Below are 16903 nucleotides of genomic sequence, written 5' to 3'. Positions count from 1 at the left end.
GGAAGGGGGACCCACGTATCCTCTTCGGGCTGTGCCCGGCCGGGCTCCATGGGTGAAAGCCCGGCCACCAGGCGCTCGCCAACATGCCCCACCTCCAGGCCTGGCTCCAGAGTGGGGCCCCGGTGACCCGCGTCCGGGCGAGGGAACACTGTGTCCAATATTTATGTTCATCATAAGGGGTCTTCGGGCTGCACTTCGTCATGCAAGATTTTATTCATTTATTTATTTTTAATCAAAATCACACAGATGGAAATTCTGGACACAGACTGAGGGGTACAAAAGGAAATATCTCAATCTCTAATGAGTTCTTGTAGCACTTATATGGGCTGTAAATGAAAGCTTATTGCTGAGATGTGGGTGTTTTATCTAACCTGAAGTGCTGCTGGACTCTTTACCTGTGCTACTGGACAGAAAATCACTGAAGAGTTCATCCAACACAAGACTTTTTGAGACAATGGATCAAACCACAAGGCTTGACGATGAAGAAGAGCATCATTTATCCCAAAATATTCAACCCAAACTTATTGAAAAGCAACAATTATTCAACAAACGTTTGTAATTCTAACAATATAAGAATTCAGGGCAATTTAAGTTCAACATCAGGACTTGTTTCAAATAAAGCTTGTATCTGAACATCAAGTGAATTCTGGTCTGGCTATAACCCACTAAGCGCCGTCGGTTTTCCACAGAAGGTGGAGGTGCGTTCTCAGACCAAACAGCGGCGCGACGGCTGCAGGTATTTGAACGTGCGAGCAGGCGACGCAGGCAGCTGCTGGCAGGTGGAGGCTGACACAGACAGGCTGCTGAGAGGCCTCAGGTGGTGAAGACAAGGGAGCTGGACAGCAAAGGGGCCCATTAAAAAGTTAAACAAGCCCCAATGTGCTGGAAGGATGGAGGTAAGTTTCCTTGGAAGCTACACAGGTAGGTCTTTGTTTAGCCCTTTAGACTATAAGGAAATGTAGATGTCTGTAGGTAAAGGCTGGCGAGAAGAGACACAGACACACAGGAAAAGGAGGGTACCCAAAAGCTTTATAACTAAGTAAAACCTCTGACTTTTTTTGAGTAAAACAACAGTTTTCTGTGGGAAATTTTCCTGGAAACACACAAGAAATGTCAAAACATTCCAACAAAGTCTTGCTTTCCTTTGTAAATTTACAGGTAACAACCTAGATTAGCCTGATTTTGATGGATTAATTCCTTGTATTGTCTAAATGATGTGTTTTAAACAGACCTGCATACAAACATGCATTATGCACAAACCCATTTTTACATTTTACAATCATTTGCAAGTCTCAGCTGGGTGTTGTGTTGTTTTTAACCAATTCTAAAGTGATCTGTGTCAGCCCTGAAAAAAGACAAAACTAAGATATGGTAACTGAATTAAATATTTACATAAAACTAAATTTTAGTTGAACAATCGAGAAAAATATCAATAGAGCAGTGTACATATTGAACACACACATATTGATAGCTTTTTAGGAAAGAGCTCTAAGCATATTCCGTGTCTTCAGGTTCAGTAACACAGCCTTATTAAAATAAGCAAAGAGCTCGTCTCGTCCTCTTTGCAGTCTGGCTTTTACTAAATATTGGTGACAGGTGTCTTAAAGCAGCCACAGCAGCAGCACCTGGACTTCATTATCCAACCAGACACAGCTGGAGCCCGGCCAGCTGCCAAACACACACTCACACACTCGCAGAGGAGACGGACACGTTGTCCGACACAGCTACATGTCTGTATACGCTCAGCCAGTGGCGTGACTCGTGCACAAGCTCCCTTTAGCTCCTGTGCATGCGCCCGTGCACAGACAGGTATGCAGATATTCCAGCGTGACGCATAAAAACGTCACATCCTGTTGCTGAAGTTTTATTAGTTTTGGTCAAACCTTATAATATGTTGCTTGATCTCGTGTAATATTGTGGGATCCTGCAGGATGCTTTAGTTTGTATATGTAATTATTTCTATCATTAACCTGAGTTTTCCTTTTTCTTTCTTCTAGAAACCACACCTGGACCAGTCATTTTGTTTTTCTGTCCCTTTCCGGTCCTCTCAAACTCGGACAGTCGAGGCAGACGGCATCCTGAGCCTGGTTCTGGCTCTGGTTTTGGTTCTGCTGCAGGGTTCTTCTCGTTAAAAGGGAGTCATTCCTTTCTGCTGTCGCCAACGTGCTGCTCAGGGAGAAAGATTGTGGCGATCTGTTCGCTTCCTTAGATAAATAACTTTTACTCTTTGTTTTGAACTATATAAATAAACTGAATTTAAACCAGTTACCCGGTTGGTTTCATAAAGGTAAAATGAGATAAACGGACTCTGTCACAGACCTAAATATGGCAAAAGTTCCAAATTTCTAAGCTGGCATATGCTGGAGTACCAGGCAGTATTAACGTTCTTCAAAAGTCCTTCAGAATCATTTAAATTTAAACAACTGTTTATGAAAACCCTTATAATAAATACACGGCACATTAGGGCCAATATGAAGTACAGGATGCTGCCCATTCAGCTAGTAGAGTGGACCGATTAAACTATTATTTTATTCATGTTCTGGGTTTGAGGTGTTCTTTGGTTTCTTGGATAGATGTAGTTCTTTGAATGCAAAGACTGTTCTGCAAAGCTTTTGTTTGTTTAGTAAGAGGTTCATTCCTTATTTATAGGAGTGACATATTTGTGCAGATGATTAGTCCTGTATTTTCAGGCCATAATAAAGTGAATTTCATTCCAGCTTGACATTTTGCCACCTGTTCTCTTTCTAAGTAGCTCACCTGCAGTAATTCCTCTCCTTGGTTTCTTAAGCTTATTCCTGGATCACTGCTGCTATTGTTATATGTTTGCACAGATTTTTTACTTTTTTTTGATTAATAAAAAGATTGTTGTTCCCTAATCTGGTGCCTCCCGTATGAATTTACACTAAGATCCTCCATCAACTCACCACGCCACCGACGCTCCATGTCCAGAACCAAAACTGCTCCTTTGGGTGCTTTCATGTCAATAAATTAACATTTTTCTTCTTTTTTTTTTTACTTCTACATATATTACTAAATTATTCCTCTTTGCCAGAACATCTTCCCCTGAAAAACATGTCTTGAATTTATTTAATTAAAATGTTTTCACTTTTGCCACCCCGTCCTCGTTCGTCTGAAACCTTCCTCATGCTTCCTCTTCCTCTTCCTCATGCTCATGAGCAGAAGGGGAAAAAAACGTGAATGATTCCTTTGGGAAGATACTGTACTTTTCCACATTTAGAGACTAAAAGGACATAATTTGTGTAAAAATTCCTACTGGGAATTCACTCAGACGTTTCTTTTGTGGAGACAGCTGCCAAACCAGCTCATCATCGCCACCTATTGGTATTAATTGTGAAACAACAGATTAATGAGTTAAACACTTGGGTGCAAAGGTGCAAATTTGGCTCATGGACACAGAAATTATGTAGTTGCCTTTAGATGTGAACTAGTTGTCCAGAATCTTGAGGCCAAAGATACTGAAATAAAAGAATAGGAGCCCAAATAGCACAAAGTAAAGACCTTGCTCCTATAGAAAGCACACCTCTGCATGTTTCCATCCCTTCCTCTGTAGGTCTCTATGGTTTAAACACAAAATTGGCCTGCTGCCTCACTTTCGTCCAGACAGGGTCTTCCTCTTTCCTCCTCCGCTCTGCTGTCGTTTCGCAGCAGACGGGCAGGGCAAAAAAAAAAGTAAACAGTTCCCTCATCTTCTCTGCCTTCCCCCTCCCTGTGCCGTCCCCACCCTGGCGGACCCCTGGGGCCCCTCGCCTCTCCGTCTTGTTTTTGTAACACTAGTAACCTTAGCAGACAGACAGACAGCAGAAGTTTATCCCCTGAGAGGCCGGATTGAGGCCAATATATCAGAGCAGTGCTTAACATTTATGACCCAGCACTGGATCTCATCCAGGCAGCGGTGGACACCTGTAATATGAATATCACAGCTTTTAAATGAAGACTTTACTGAGGTTTAAAACGCTGCATGGCTGAAATATTCAAGCAATTATACAGTTAGTAAATGGACCGCTTCCTTTTAGGTTGTGTCAGCCTGTGGTGGCTTTTTTACGTGTTTTTAAATCAAACCATAAACTAGAGAAACTGCATTTTTTGCAAAAGAAGCTATAAAGAAACCAAACAACGGAAAAAAAGAGCTGAATACTAGATAAAAGTTAAAGAGAGCAACAACACCAGCTAAAAGTCAAAAGCTGCAAAAGCCTGTATAGAAGCTACAAGTAGTAAATGTCATTTAAAAGCAGCAAAAGGCTAGCTAAATGTAGCACAAGGCAAGCTAAAAGCTCAAAGTAACAAATTTGTGGCTAAAAGCTCAAAGTAGCACAGGAAGACAAAATAGAGCGAGCATGAAGCTGAATGATTTTAAAAGGACTGAAGAGATCTCAGTCTATTTCTGAGGAGGAAATATTTGTAAATAAATTTAAATATTTTAATATGAAGCATAAAACTCCCCAAAATCAAAAGCCATAGCACCCATCTCCTGAATGAGCTGAATGTGTTGATATATGAATGGCTTAAAAAGCACGGCAGAAGAAGTTAAACTATACAGAAAAACAGAAAAATTTTTAAAATGAATGCAACAAGTAATTTGGTTTTGGAAAAAAAACAGGGGCTGGAGCTCCTCAACCTATTAAAAAGACAAAATAGAAAACCAGTGGAGACGTTTTCAAGGTGTAAATTTGTCTTTAATGTCATCTGTTAATTGTGGTGTGCAGATTAATGCAGCAGGCTTGAACAGAACTGACTCCAAAGCAACAAATTACTGCATAATGGAATCAATTATTCTCTAAAACAGCCACTTAACTCTTAACTTTAGTTTTTAGAATTGTTGAGATGATGATTAGGAGTTTATAGGTCTACGGGATGACATTTATTTATCCTGTCTTCTGTTTATTTTAGATAATGAGATCACTTTAGTTTAGTAATTTTAATGAAATTATCTTGGCTATTTATAGGCGTGTGGGCTGTCATAGTTTTTTTCTTTTTCATAATATTATTGGCTGTTGCCTGCCCTTTTCGAATGTTTGTAAATAAATCCACCAAACTTTACAATCTAATAAATCTTTTCCTCCTTTTTCTCAAGAGCTATGGAACTTATTTATTTTTACGTTGGACAAGACATAATAACCTCAAAATGACACAAAAGAAGTTGGACCGAGAAACCAAATTCAGTGAGAGGAAACTATGTCATTCAGAACTGGATCACATTTAGTCTTTTCATTATAAAGTTATATAAAAGACATTGTTTTAATCTCTATAATACAACCATTATAGACACTTTAACACCAGGTAAATAATTAGATGATCATTGTTAGAAGAGCATTGTCATTTCAGAGTGAGAAACTAAAGCTGCATCCAGTATCTTCCCTTGTGCCAGAGTGGAATTTATGTAACAATCAGGGTGGCAGGAAGGGGATTAAAGTCAACCCATCCACTGTGATGCCTCTGAGCTGGACAGGGAGTCAAAGAGCTGTAACTGCTCTTTGAAAGGAAAGCCAGCACTGAAACTGGCGTGATGCAGTGATGACAGACGGTCTGCACGGCCAGCCGGCCATAGACTTTAGAATAAGAGCTGTCTGGCACACATTTTACGAGCAAGCGCTCCACCTCAACGCTGCTGAGTTGTGTTCTATGTCTCGTATGATTCTGTAATGCCTGCCTCATTTACTGCTGGGCTCGATTGGCACATTTGGGAAAATCCTGCAGAAAATCCCAAAGCACTGCAGAAACAGTGGGACTGAGAATGAACTTCCTGGTGTTTTGCAGAGAGGTCAGATTGATCACTTTGGACTCTGTGAGGAGAGCTGTCAGATCCAAAGCCTTAATATGAGACGTCACAGTTAGTAAATGTGCTTTTGTTGTGTTTTACTGCAGCGCCTTCAGAGAAAATGAGCATTTCCACTCATTTGTTCCCGTTTTACATTGATGGCAATCAAAACCAAAGCAGCATATCATCTGCAACTACAACTTTGCTATTTGACATGGAACTAAGTATCAATGAAACACTTTCCAAATGCTCTCAAAATACAGACTGTTTTCTGTAGTTAGACTGATTTAACTTGGCTACTTTACACTTTGCAGCTACTGTAGCTGATGAAAAAAGAGACATTTTCCCACATTTGAATGGCTTTTTTGAAAAAGACAACATATTAAGAATACCATCAGTGTACACGTCTCCTCTGCACGGCATTCCTAAAAACATTATGTCACATTTTTTACAGTGAAAAAACTCATATCAAAGCCAAGAAACAGATAGGAGAGGAAAACATCACGTTCCCAAGAGACAAAAGACAAAACAAAACTCCCAACTGCAAACAGCTGATCAGCAAACGATGCGTTCATCACTGCGGGCTGCAGAGAGGGACGAACAACGTCTGAAACGCTGTCGTTGCAACTTATCAACTCTTCCACGAAATTATACAAACACAGCAGAGGGCGAACTTCCATGGAAGGTGCTCAACCAACTAATAAGAGCAATCTGTTGCATAATATCTTCCACCTTGGTTTGGTTTTCTGTGGCTCAGATGAAGCCAGTAGTCTAAAAAATATATCCCCTGCTGTATTTTCCTGGTCTCTTTCTGTTGATTTTTTATTCCTAATTATTGCCGGCCGGCATGTCAGGCAGATATTGACCTACAGTTTGGTGTGGTCATCCCATGAGTGCTAACAGATCAGGTTTTGTTCTTTAAAATGTAAACAATACGCATTCCTTCAAAGAATGTTGCAAATGCAAAAGTTTTAAAAAAAAAGTAAAGGGAGAAATTTTTAAGGAATTAAAAAAAGAAGCCAGCAGTTCTAAAATGAGAATCAGATCACACTCATACGGCACTCTAAATTATTCAGAAAAACAACATTAAAGTTAGAATATTATCTTCTCATCACGTTGTGTCACAGAGTCTTTATAATATACATCATATTAATGCAAGAGCAGCAACAAAAAAAGACTTTTTGACAGAATTTTTTGCATTGTTTATGCTACAGTTTGTACCAGCTAACACAAACAGATATGAAGCAGATCCTGAACCATGCACTACCTCTAAGGTTTTCCTGATTTGCTACTTTAAATAAAGCATTTAGTAAATAATTATAATAAAAAGTGCACTGACGAAGGTCAGGTGAGCATCACTTACCTGAGAGGAGCTGACAGGAAAACTTTAAATCCTGAAAATAGCTTCTGCAGAATGCAGAGCAGCAGCTTAAGGGTTGCTTAAGTGACCACTGAATTCTTAAAATTTCTTAATAATGAAAAGCGGTATGACACAGTGGTGATTAGAGAACTCCTAGTGTGTGACTGTCTGCCTTCTGAAGCTCATATTGGTCAGGGACAAGAGTGTGTTGGTTTGGGTGTCTGCCTGTCCAGACGCAGACTCATTACTTTTGCGTTTTGCTTTATGAGCCTAACCCTTGGTGGTCCCTTCCTAAAGCAGACATGATAACTGAAAAAAGGGGATGGGAGCAGAAGTCCAAAAACATAGGATAAAAGACACGGGGAGAGGAAGGAATCAGAGAATGAGTTACCAAGGCTCTTTAAGAAGCTGAAGAGAGGTTGGAGGAGTGAAGCTGCCCCCCAGGGGTAAACAAAGACTGTGCTAAATTGCTCACAGTTGAACTCTGAACTATTTATTGACTCACTCTTCGGAACTGGATTTCCCAGGAAGACGACCACATTCAGTTCATGTTTATTAAAAACCCTTGCAAAGAAAGAGGAAAAAAAAAACATCAAAGTGGTTTAAAGCTGTCGTTCTTCGAGGCAAGTCAACAGATTAGAGTTTTATGTTCAATAAGTCAGAAACGTGCAAACTTTTATTAATGGAAGACAGATTAAAAGTTGTTTTAAGATGCATTTGAGTTGCAGAGATGAATTATGTCATTGTGTTGCGTTATCATTTAACAAAAGCTGAGGAATGCTACTCAACACTTTCAACTGTGTCATCTTTGTCAGTTGTTAGATGTAAATAAAGAAATTATGTTTTTCATTTAAAACTGCACCTGAAAGGCATTAACACAGGGACATTTGGACAGGTGCTCCCTATTTTCTGTATGAAAAAATGGTGCCAAATACTAAGATGTACAAATACTTGAGTAAATTGAGTTCAGTTTTAGTTGCTTGAGGTGGCGGATATTTGCTCTTCAATGGGTCCGGATTTGAGGAACTGTTAGCAGTGATCAATTTTATCTAGAACCAATATTTAAAAAAAAGAGCTAAACTAGAACAAAAATTAACCACCAATTTAAAAAAAGCCACAGTCTGGTGAGAAGGACGAGCTAAATGAGACTAAGCTTTGGTGAGTAAATGATGTTGAACAAGGTTTTTAAATGTGTTTAAATGTTTCAATGGTCAGGGCTGCAACTCAAACAGCTCTTTCTGTCACAGAAAGTTTGCAGAGGTTCTGGTTCGGGCTGCAATGGTTAAGGACGTCCTGGTATTGTGAAGTAAGGCCTTGAAAGGATTTGTAGGCGTGTCAGAAGATCTTGTGATGGATCTGATTTTAACTGGAAGCCAACTGAACAAAGAATATCAAGATCTGCTGCCAGGAAATGGTTCAAGCAAGACAACGAGAGTTCTGGACAAAACAAAGCTCTTCCAGGGCTTTACCTTGTGTCATGATTAGTAATTGACTGTGGTGGTCCAGACTGGAGGTTGTGAAGTCACTTAAGATGGTTTGATTTAAAGGTAGTCCAGATATGGTATATTGGAACGCACTCAAACTCGACTGAATCCTCTGAATACAAGCTTGAGTCAAATGATTGACCAACATTAGTCCGACTGTAGTCTGCGAAGGTAAACAGATTTGGCAGAATCGGACAAGCGTAGAGTCTCGGAGAAGACATTTAGGTGGCAATATAAAAGTGAATCTGCTGCTAAACGTGAAAGAAAAGAAAGACCGAGTACGAAAACTGCCAAGAATGAATATTCGGAGATCAATTGAGGTGGTGGAGCGCCACGATGACAGAGCTCGATAATCAAATGCGGCTTTTGCAAAACTTCTGCTGAACTTTCAACATTTTTCCAACTCAATCCCAAACGGCTCCTCCATGGACGTCACCGTTGTTGACCCGGTTTTCAGTCACCTCGGCCGTTTCTGTAGGTAAACTGATGCTCTTCACTGATTTTTACTCACAATTTTTAAATTTAAGGACACATTAATCATTGATAAGAGAAAAAGAAGTGCAGATTTTGTTTCTTAAATTAGAAAACATTTTATACTTCTAAAATGAGAATAAAGGAGAGAGTGAAGTCCAGGATGGTGAACCTCGGAGGAAGGAAAGATGGAGTATTCATCTGTTTGCAGAAGATCTCCAACGCTCCTGAGCACAACCAAGAGCTCCATTTTATTGGTATTCAGTTTAAACAGATCTTTGGGAAATTCTTCCTGATTCTTCAAACTGAGATTGTTCTTACATCAGACACTCACTGCCTATATCAGTGCTACATAAACTGTCAGGACAAATGGTTTTCTTTACAGAGAAACTGCACTAAATTTGACAGATGTCCATATTTGATTGTAGAAGTGAGCTTTTACCACAGACTCATTCTCTGACTTCATCAATAAGCCAGATTTTTCCTGCTCTTAGCAAAACGAGCCCTTTTGCATGAGCAGATGTCACTTTTCTGCTCTGTCTGGGAAATCTCGGACAGAAATTCTACATGGGATGAGGTGTGGAGATTTTATCCCTGCAACTCTCTGCTGCAGCCAAAAAAGCCAGAAACTGCAGTTCGACAAGCATTGCTGGCACAGATGTGAGCCTCTACCTCACCAGTTTACACACACACACACACACACAGCTCCCAACAGCTGACAAGCTTCCAGTCAGACTTGGGCCTCTCCAGGAATACACATGCACGCATGCCTGCACAAAAACACACACTCCTCTGAGAGCGAGTCAGCATTATTTTCTGGATTTGTTTTGGTCTGGTGCAAAACACAAGACTCATTGGCTCTGGTTTGCCTTGTAAACACACACACACACACACACACACACACACACACACACAGAGCAGAGGGAAACCACAACAGTTCAGGCAGGCATTCAAAGGCCCAACACACTGAATCAGAAATCACACAAACTTTCATGCAGCACACTCAGAGGAGGGTAGAAGTAGTTAGCCATTTACCTCGCCTGCAGCAGTCCAAGGGCGTCTCAGTCTGTGTTGAGGATGCCTCTCAGTGTGTGTGTGTGTGTGTGTGTGTTTTAGCCTGCCAATGACAGCAGTGTTGTATTATGGTGTTCTGATGAGTGCTGCTGTTGCAGTGGAGTGAACAGAGAGAGGGATGAAGGAAGTAAAGAAGGGAGGAAGGTAAGGTGTGCTTTCCCTGCATCCCTCTTCCTCCTCCTCCTCCTCCTCCTCCTCCTTCTCTTCCTCCTCCCCAGACAGCAGGAGCAGCAGAGTGGCAGGACAGGGAGGAGGGGAGGAACAGAGGAGTGACTCTGGCTGCCTGATCTGCTTTGTGTCGGACTGTTGCTTCCTAAATCAGTCTGAGTTTATTGGCCTTTCCACTGAAGCACTCAGCAACACTGTTTCCCTCCTTCTTTATTTCTTAACTTACTTTGAGATGAACTTTTTAGTTACCCGATTATTTCTTATTTCTGCCAAATCATACACTGATGAGCTCTATTTTAGTTATATAAGTACACTATAGGAACCAATAAATGAAAGTAATCATTAAACGTACATCTGATTAACTTTTGAAGTCAATTCAATTCAAGAAATCTTGCAATATTGCAGGAGATCACACATAATTCCTGCAGGATTTGACAATATCATCTATAACTCATGCTGAGATGATCTTAGCCCAAAACGCTGGCATCAAAGGCAGCGGGCAATATGCATTTCTTCAAGAATGCCACACCTTTAATTTATCATTGGTTTTTACAACTTTTTTTTTTCCCAAGTGATCTTGAGCATTATTTCTCCAAGCTTTCTGCAGGTCTTTGAACACTTTTTCACTCCTTTTCAGTCCATTACCTCACCATTCGCAGAGGAATGCGTTGTTTGTTTGTGAAGCCACTAAACTCTGACCTATGAATCCGTCAGGCATAAAAAAAGGCACCAAAACCCACTTAAAACAGTTTTGTGTCTGCAAATAATAATTTAGCAAAAAAACACATTTTAAATAAGATCTTTAGGGACTTTTATACAAGCAGTTTTTTCACAAAGACACTATTTGTTCTCATGTTTTAGTTAAATCTTTAACAGAAATAAGAGTTACTCCAACATAAATAGTATTTTTTTCTTGCAGTCTGTCACAAAAACATATATTTTTAATTGCAAGTAGGAAAAAATGGTAAATATGAGACAGTTTGACAGCATGGGGTGCAGTATGTCCTTAAAAAAGTTGAGAATGCATCACTCAGGTCCTGTTTCTGTTTTTTTTTTTAATAATTTCTGAAATGGGGTTAATTTGAAATTTGTGTCATCTTCGTTTCTCTGATCAAATCTTTTAAGTTACACAAAGCGACCTGAGAAACCCAGAAGAAGCAAGAAACAGATGGGGGGAGGCCAGTTCAGGAAGAGGAGGAGAGAGGAGAAGAGTGAATGATGAGGGGAGGACGAGGAGACGTCTGAGGACCACCGTGTCTGCCCACCAACTCATCCTCCCTTCTTCTTTCCGTCCGTCTGTCTCGCTCCTTCCTGTTTTATTACAATTTCTGCTTTCCTAGTGTATCTCCTTCTCACCCCTCCCTCTTCCTCTCTTCGTGTTTCTTTTTTCTTTCAGTCACCTTTATTCCTTGTTCTGTTTCTGCAGCTGTCTTTTCACGGGATTGCACTTGTTCTTCATTACTGCCTCGTCTTTCGTTTTTACGCTGTTTGTGTCACAGAATGTAAAAAAGCTTGATGCACACACACGTGTCGGGTCTATTTTAAAGGAAGTTGATGCACAGAACCTTATCTCTTGCACAGCAGTCATTGACCAAGGTGCTGTTGAACAAAAATGGCAAAGAAGATCTAAGGCAGCACCAGAGATAAGACAAAATCCTTAGAATCAGATAAAATTAAAGGCTTAGCATTCCTTCCATGCCAGAGTTTCAGATGCTGAGAAAAGACAGTTGTAGATGTTTTGTTGTCAAACTTAAAAAAAAAAAACATTTCTTGCCATATCATGAGCTCTGAATGGCTCTCAGCTACTACCTCATCAAATTTTAGTTCAATAAACATAAATCTGACTAATTTATAACCATTTTTGTGCAGATTTTCATTGTAATGTACATCCAAAAACTGAAACTTTCATTAAAATCCGTCCAGTGTTTCAAGGGAAATGTGGATTCCAAGAATTAGTGGCAAAGTTTTTAAACAATTAGTGCTCAAAGTATATCTTGATGATGACTCTCAGCGACCAATAAACCAAATTTAGATCAATATCTGTAAAAATGACCGAGTTAGCCGTCACACATGCACAGACACAGGCAAAAAACATAACAAACCACCGCCAGAAATACAGAAGCTGGGAAAAAAGCCAACAAATACAAAGATGTTTTACAAGCTGATAGAAAGAAGTCAGGGAGGCTGGCAGACTGGAGCAATCTGGTCCGTTTACCACCATCAGTGAAAGCCCGCCACCCTCCACGTGACAACAAGGCCAGTGTGTTGAAAATGAGTTGGTGGGTGTTTTTTTGCAGCAGTGTGTGGAGTCATTAGGGTTACTGGATGCAGACAAAGACCAGTTAAATTAGTCGTAAACAGAACCACAGAGGGGAGAAGAAATGAAGGAGGAAAATGTGTTTAATTCCTAAATGTGTGAAAAAAAATAAAAACACTCTTTGCTGTTAAAGTGCTCACATGAAAAAAGTTAATGTATTAATTATGATTGAATTTTGTATTAAAACAACATCCACCTTAAATGCATACCTGAAACAGGTATTCATTTAAACACCAAATTTAAAATAATGATATTAATAAACCAGAACATACAGCATTTTCTGAAAAATGCAGTTTGAACGCTGAAGAAGTGGAAACTGAGCTGTTAGCTAAGAGAAGCAGAACACTAGCTAGGAGCTAAACGAAGAAAAGAATTAGCTAAAAGTAGCACAAGGCTAGCTAAAAGTAGCAGAATGGTAGCAAAAAAATAAAAGTAACATAAGTAGATAGTTGAGCAAGTTTACTGAAGCAGATTTTAAAAGAGAACTGTTTTAATTTAAGACAGCTCAATCTATTTCTATGGGGAAAATATTTGTAAATAAAGTAAAACATTTGGAAACGTATAAAAATTAAAAAAAATGTAAAAATCATAGCATCTATCTCTTGAATGAGCTGAAAGTTTATACACAAGAGCACAAAGTACGCAAAAAACATACAGAAAAATATAAAATAGTAATAACAAACCTGCACATTCTTACATGTTCACTGATGTTTGTTTTATTAAATGCAGAACGAACAAATCATATTTCATGCCTTATTTAATCTACTTCACTTATTTTGTTTAGACGCCTACACACAGTTTTCAGAGGAGCAACTTCAAGAAACAGATATGTTGAATTTATAACAATTACTGAAATGTTTCATGAACCTTGAGCTCATGATCAACGACGACTTCAACATCGAGCTCATAAACCCGCTCTCACATGTCAGGGAGAGCTCGAGAAGAAAAAGATGATAAACCATTGACAACAAGTTCTTCCTCATATCCCAGTTTCCCATTTCAAACACTGAGGCTTTCATCACATCTGTGAGGATGAGGAGCAAGCTCAAACTGGCCTCAGCTGAGGTCTTCTGACTGATGTTCCTGATGAAGACTCTAATGCAGGGGTCTCCAATCCTGGTCCTCAAGGGCCATTATCCTGCATGTTTTCCTTGTTTCCCTGCTCCAACACCTGATTCTGTGGTTAAATCACCACTTCATGTTCTGCAGAAGCCTGTTAATCACCCATTGATTCAAGCCATTGGTTTTGTGCAGAGAAACAAGTAAAACATGCAGGATGGTGGCTATCAAGGAGCAGGATTGGAGACCACTGCTCTAATGTCACATTTTATTGCCCTCGAGCTGACTGCGCTTCATCCACAGTATGAGCAGGACACAGGACTTCCCACATCCTTTTGAAATCCGATCTTAAAGAAAATGTAAAGGGCACCTATTAAGCATTTTCAATGCAAAATGGAACCTTTATCTTTTGCAGGACTGGCACACAACCCCGACCAGCCTCAGACAGGATCATAAAAAACTCAGACGCACGTCAAACCCAACAGGAGGGTTTGAATTAAAGTTCCCGGCAGAGGGCGTGGTTTGGCCTCAGCAAGCCGTCGGGTCTGAGAGCTCTTTTTTTTTATTTTTTCCATCCTCTGCCCTGGCAGCTTTGGTTTCTAAAAACATTCTGAGAATCTGAGGCGTGCAGCGAAACTCCTAAGCAATACTGTACCCTTTGTGTTACTGCGTGGAGCCCTGGAGCAGGTGTAACAGCTGAGCACAGGGCAGAAGAGGGCAACTGCTGCCATCAGAAATACTTTCTGAGCCAAACAGAGTCAAATATGGTTCATGTGAGGAGGCAAACAGATGTGACACATAGCATGAGTTAGGACATTTAACTATTACTGCTATGACTCAGCTGAGTTAAACCAGTTTGTGTCTAATAAGGTCAGAGTTTCTGTCCTAACATCTCTAGCTGGTTTACCACCATCAGAGCTACTGACTGATGCTTCAAGGGTCCAGGAATTACACTCTATAACTTCTTTAGGAAAGTGCACGGCTTTGCAGGTTTATAACAATAAAAGCTTGTGAAAAAAAAGATGCAACAATTCAACACTCTTTGCTGTTTCAAAAGGGAACCTTTTGTTTCATGCATAAAGACTAGGAGAACATCTGCAGAAAACACAAACAAATTATTCCAGGAGTCCATCAAAAAAATCGTAATTTTTAAAATGCAACAAAAAAACAACCTCATAATAACAGCCCAGAGTTCATTTTTCTAATTATACAAGCTCGTGCCTTGATGATTGTTTTTGTATTGATGTTAAAACTCGTTGTATTTGCATTTTCCTGTGACGTGGAACAATTAAATTTTGGGAGAAAGACCATCCCTAAACCACTCCCAGATACACCCTTCGCCTCCGTATAAAAGCATCTCATACCACTGCTCTGATGTGTCGAATCTTCACCCTCCTCCTCCTCTTTCTCCTCTTTTAATATTTATATTTAGTAAAACTAAGGGGGTCAAAGCTTCCTAAACTCTGCCCAAACAATTTCAGAGCTCTCCCACTTTTATTCTTTTAAATAAACAAAGAAATTAAATATTCATTGAAATATTTTTTTGGAAATAAATTAACTGTTATGTATCTGTTTTATGTTTTATTGTGGAGGACTTTAAAGTGAATCATGATGTCCTGCTTCAATCAAAAATTGAAATATTTGTGGACAAGCTGGTGTACTTGTATAAGCATTAGGAATCAATGGTATTTATTCCGTCATGGTTCTTATAAACGAAGAATAAGCAGTAGTTTGAGAATCCCGTAAAGCTGAATGTTATTTTCTCTGCGTCTGAATCGTGACGAGATAAAAGCAAACCTGCGAAGACGCTGATGTTTCGGCTCTCTCTCACAGCAGGAGCAGCAGAAAGATAAACCGGTGTACTCAGAGATGCTGGATGTTTAATGGGTCTCAGTTCCAACAAACAGAAACACATCTGTTTTAACATCAGCTACAACAGTTTAGACGCCATCTCTGGCGTGGAACCGGAGCTTTGTTAGAATGGAATTCGTGAAAAATAGTCACTGTCATTATCAGCCTGCATGGACGTCGTGTCTTTAAATTTATTTGTTAGATGTGTTGCCAACAGATGCAATAAAATAATAAAGACATACAGCCATTTTAAAGAGCCGAAGAAGAGTAGCCTCAGAGAGGAGCCAGCCGTAAACTCTGCTCCCTGACAGGAAGTGACAAATAAAAACTACAAACTGTCTCCAAGTAGTAGTAAGCTAACACACTGTCTGTTGAAAGCTGGACTGACTCACTGTACATTTTTTCGTCTGTTCTCCAGTTGAAATAAATTATCAGACTGGCAGCGAAGCATTTCTGAAATATGACAGACATGCCTCCTCTAAAAGACAAAGATGGCTACAGAGAATATTTTCTATCAATTCTGGCGAGCAGACTCTCTTTCTGCTGGTCTTTTAAAAGTAGAGTACGATACCTTTTTTATTATTTTAGTGGACAAAACTGATCTTAAATGTGTAACAGATACCAGTCTGGGTTTAAAGGTACTCACTGGAAAGTCATGAAGACTGGTAAAACAAAAAAGCAAAATCTACAAAATATTTTTCTCATACTGATGGTTGTTGTGTCCTTAAATATAAAAAGAATTGCAGAAAGGACTGTGAAATAGGTCAACAATGGAAAGAGCCATATATTTTAATGTATGCATGTATTTACACTAATATTTAACTAGACTAGAGTTTAAAAAACGTTGAAATGTTAGCCTGATGTAGGTCAATCATGTGACTTAAGCTCCTGTGTAGTTTTTGGCAGATTCAAGCGAGTGCTTTGTTTACACTGAGCGTCGACCCGCATTTATCAGTATATCTGGAAAACTCATTTGATATCAATCAGGATAACCTTTTTTTTCATAGTTTGCAATGAGTGCTTTTAATGAAGAGCATCTAATCTGCAGTTGGTAAGGAGTTAGGTCAAAGGCAAAAAATCAAAACTGAAACAGATAACAAGCAGCAAACAAGTAACTCAAAGGAAAACTTAAACCCAGAGCGAACTCTGCATGCCTTAAATATACTTCAGCCAAACCCTTATTAAGCCACAGATTAATCCTTAATGTTAAAATAGTTCAGATGTGTTACAGTTTATCGTGTCGTCCGTCGCCCTGCCCAGAGCTTCAGTGATGCACTGGTATGAAAACAGCTGCAGTAGCATGCCTCCTGGGGGGGACATTTAAACTTTAAAGGTCCAAACGG

General features: G+C 39.6%; 1 protein-coding gene across 1 annotated transcript in view; it reads right to left on the bottom strand.

Annotated features, from left to right (window-relative positions):
• The window catches only part of adamtsl2 (ADAMTS-like 2), a 29870-nt gene extending 19564 nt beyond the window's left edge, over nt 1–10306 (bottom strand). The window contains exon 1 of the mRNA XM_017427791.3: nt 10127–10306. The gene's annotated coding sequence lies outside the window, so the exon portion shown is untranslated. The remainder of the gene's footprint in view (nt 1–10126) is intronic.
• Nucleotides 10307–16903: the final 6597 nt, after the last annotated feature.

This window comes from Kryptolebias marmoratus, linkage group LG1 (assembly GCF_001649575.2).
Source record: "Kryptolebias marmoratus isolate JLee-2015 linkage group LG1, ASM164957v2, whole genome shotgun sequence".
NCBI classification, from domain to species: Eukaryota; Metazoa; Chordata; class Actinopteri; order Cyprinodontiformes; family Rivulidae; genus Kryptolebias; species Kryptolebias marmoratus.
Note: the sequence above shows the minus strand (reverse complement) of the source record. Positions and strands in the feature narration are given on the sequence as shown.